The sequence below is a fragment of the Abrus precatorius genome, unplaced genomic scaffold (assembly GCF_003935025.1).
Source record: "Abrus precatorius isolate BTA unplaced genomic scaffold, Abrus_2018 Scaffold3, whole genome shotgun sequence".
NCBI classification, from domain to species: domain Eukaryota; kingdom Viridiplantae; phylum Streptophyta; class Magnoliopsida; order Fabales; family Fabaceae; genus Abrus; species Abrus precatorius.
Window position 1 is genome coordinate 22,560,984 of NW_020874373.1, and position 3,573 is coordinate 22,564,556.

Sequence of the window (3,573 nt, forward strand, 5' to 3'; positions counted from 1 at the left end):
AACACAAATGATAAGAAAAATATATAAAGAAAGCAGAAAAACTTAGAAAAAGAGAAGGAATTGAATTTTGTTTACATATGTAGTTATTTTAGCAATTGTGAAATTTTTGCTGAGGAATTAAGTTTTTAATCTTGTTTTTGTAGGAATAAATTGAGCAAGGATCATATTCATGGAAGTTTGATGACAAGGAAGAGGAAAGAAGCAAGTCTGGACTCCAAAAACTCAAGAATAAGAAATTGCAGACTGGGCGTGATCACTATTGTCAGTGAAAGTGATCACTTCAGAGCTCAAAGAAGAAGTGAAGCCTGGGCGTTACCACTTTTATTATTAAATGTGATAGTTCCAGAGAGGCAAAATATCAGGAAAGCTCTGCGTAACCACTATTGTCATCAAAAGTGATCGTTCCAGAGAGTCTTTAACTTGGCGAGCTGCGCGTAGTCATTTTTATCAGCAAAAGTGACAACGCGCAACTACCTTGGCTCTGCGTTGTCACTTTTATCATCAAGAGTGATAGTTCCAGAGAGCTCTCAATATCAGGAAAATGCACGTGGCCACTATTTCTGGGAAAAGTGTTAACGCGCAACCAAAAACTCTCTACGTAACTACTATTTCTCATAAAAGTGATGACGTGAAAATCTGGGAAATTTTATAGATACCAGAAACGATCCAAAAAAAAAGGGATTCTGTTCATTTTCAGTTATTTTTAGTTAGTTTCTGGTTAGAGGAAGTGAGAGAGAGGAGTGGGGATTCAGATCTTGGAGCTTCACAAAGAGGAATTGGAGTGGAGCAAGCTTCCATGGCGTTTCTGAGTTTCTTCTTCTCTTTCTTTTTTTTCTTCTGCTGCCATGGCTGTGTAATTCGTTCATAGTTAGGGATTGTAGATCTGAAATGAACATGTTGAATTGATTTGGATCCAAATTTCAAGCTTCGAAATAGATTAAGTGATTGATTCTGAACTTCACGTGGAAATTGAATGGAAATTTGATTAACTAAATTCAGAGGAACCTTTGTCAATGGAAATTGAATTTGTTCTTCAGATCTGAACCAATCACCGAGATTTTAGTTTTCTTAGGGATAAGGAACTTTGATCTTGCAATCTTTTGGTTTCTTACACTTAAAGCAACATTTAATTGAATCAGATCTAAGGAATTAGAATGGTTTAATTGAATGATAGGTTCACTGAGTTAAGGAATTAACCTCTGAATAGTATAATGTGAAACTGATTGTCATTCTTTCCAATTGCTTGTTAATTCATAACTTTATTGATTAAACATTGGAGTTTTGGTGAAGCAATTCCCTCGCTATGGTTTCTTCCTCTGTTATCACATAATTGTGTGTTCATTATTCTGTTTTCTACAAGTTCATTTTACTTCTAATTGTTCTAGTTTTCTGTTACTACATGTTACCACTCTCCTTACAAATTCGAAAAAGCTTAAATGGTTATAATTCTATGAAGTGATACTTGAATCTAAATTCCCTGTGGAGACGATATTTGGATCTTAAATTTACTCATCACTTGCTGCAATTCTAGTGCACTTGCTAGTGTTAGATTGCGAACAACAAGTTTTTGGCGCCGTTGCCGGGGAATTTTGCATTTCAATATCATTAGTAGTAGAAAAGTAACTAGATTGAGCATTTATTCTGTTGCTTTGCTTTCAAATTGTTTTCTGCATAATTTTACTGCACCTTGTGTAATATTCTGCATAATATTTCTGTCTGCTGCATAGAATTTTTACATCTTTGTTATCTGCATAATTTCAGTTTTCATTGTTCTTCATAGTTGTAATTGCCATTCTACATATTTGTACATGATTTTACAATTCTGCAACTGCTAGATTTAAGTTTCTATATGCTTTTACTGATAGATTTTGCATGAATTCTGTTGTACATTTCTGAGTATCAATTGTAGTCTAATTTTGCTTCAAACTGATTTGTATATGCGTGGTAAAAACAAGAATAAATCAATTCTGGTCTTTGATCCTGACATAGACATAACTTTGAGAAGATTGAGAAAAGAGTCTATAGCAGAAAAAGCCATAGGGAGTGATAGTGAGTTAGAAGCTGTCTATTCTCCAGAATCTCAGAGTAATTCTAGAGTGAAAAGAACATCTACACCCTTGAGACAACCAAATCCAGCAATAGAAATGGCAGAACAGAACAGATTTAGAACATTAGGGGACTATGCTATTCCTAACATGCAAGGTTTTAACTCTTTTATAATTAGGCCAACTATTCAAGCCAACCATTTTGAGATTAAACCTGCCCTACTTTATTTAGTCCAACAGGATCAGTTTGTTGGAGGAAATTCTGATGATCCTAACCTGCATATTTCAAATTTTCTGCAGCTATGTGACACCATAAGAATGAATGGAGTTAGTGAAGAAGCTATCAGATTAAGACTATTTCCTTTTCCCTTGAGAGATAGAGCAAAATGTTGGTTACAAGCTCAACCACAAGGAAGCATCACAACCAGGACAGAACTTGTGAATAAGTTTTTAACTAAGTACTTCCCTCCATCCAAAGCTGCTAAGTTGAGAGGAGAAATTACATCCTTTGTGCAGCAAGAAGGAGAATCATTGTATGAAGCATGGGAAAGATACAAAGAACTGCTTAGAAGGTGTCCACATCATTGTATTCCAGATTGGATGCAATTGGAGACTTTTTATAATGGGATGAATGCAGTAACAAGAACAATGGTTGATGCTGCTGCTGGAGGTTCATTAAATACAAAGTCCTTGGAAGAAGCTCAAAGGATTATTGACACGATGGCATCTTCAATGTATCAGAATTCAAACTCAAGGAATCAAGGAAGAAACTCTGGTCATGAAGCTAAGGTTCTGGAAACTTTTCTTGCACAAAATCAGCTACAAAATCAAATGTTTTCAGAATAATTATCTGCCTTAACACAACAAATCAACAATCTGCAAACAGGGAGTATGCCTACCAGTCAGCTAAGTTGTGATTTTTGTGGAGGAAACCATGCAAATGGTGCATGTGAGGCATCCACAAGTGAACCACAAGAGCAAGTGAATTATATGAATAATTTTCAGAGACAACAGCCATCATATCCCCCTAGATTTCAATTTTCGAATAATAGAACTCAGCAGTATTCTAATTGGAATAATCAATATTCTGCTGCAAAGAATTCTAACTCAACTTTGCCTTTTTCTAATGCAGGTCCAGCAATACAACAACCTTATTTTCAGAGGAATTCATCCACTCAACCTCAAGGAAATCAAAAATTTTCCAGACCTATGAATGAGAGGTTGACTGAGATGGAAGAGACTATGCTGCAATTCATGAAGGTGACTCAAACAAGCTTCAAAAACCAAGAAGCCTCCATGAAGAAACTAGAGACACAGATCGGACAATTAGCTGAACAACTATCCAGCAGGGATGAAGGAAGATTTCCAAGCAATACAGTAATCAATCCTAAAGAACAATGTCAAGCCATAACTACAAGGAGTGGAGCTGTAGTTGCAAGCCCTAAACCAGCAGAAAAGAAAGTGAATGATGCAGCAGAGAGAAAATTTGAACAAGATCTGCAACAAGGAAATTTTAAGCTATTGAAGA

At 35.7% G+C, this 3,573-nt stretch overlaps 1 non-coding gene across 1 annotated transcript; it reads right to left on the minus strand.

Annotated features, from left to right (window-relative positions):
• Positions 1-2,528: 2,528 nt before the first annotated feature.
• Positions 2,529-2,635, minus strand: LOC113864010. The gene has a single exon (XR_003504619.1). It is a non-coding gene; the product is annotated as a small nucleolar RNA R71 (small nucleolar RNA).
• Positions 2,636-3,573: the final 938 nt, after the last annotated feature.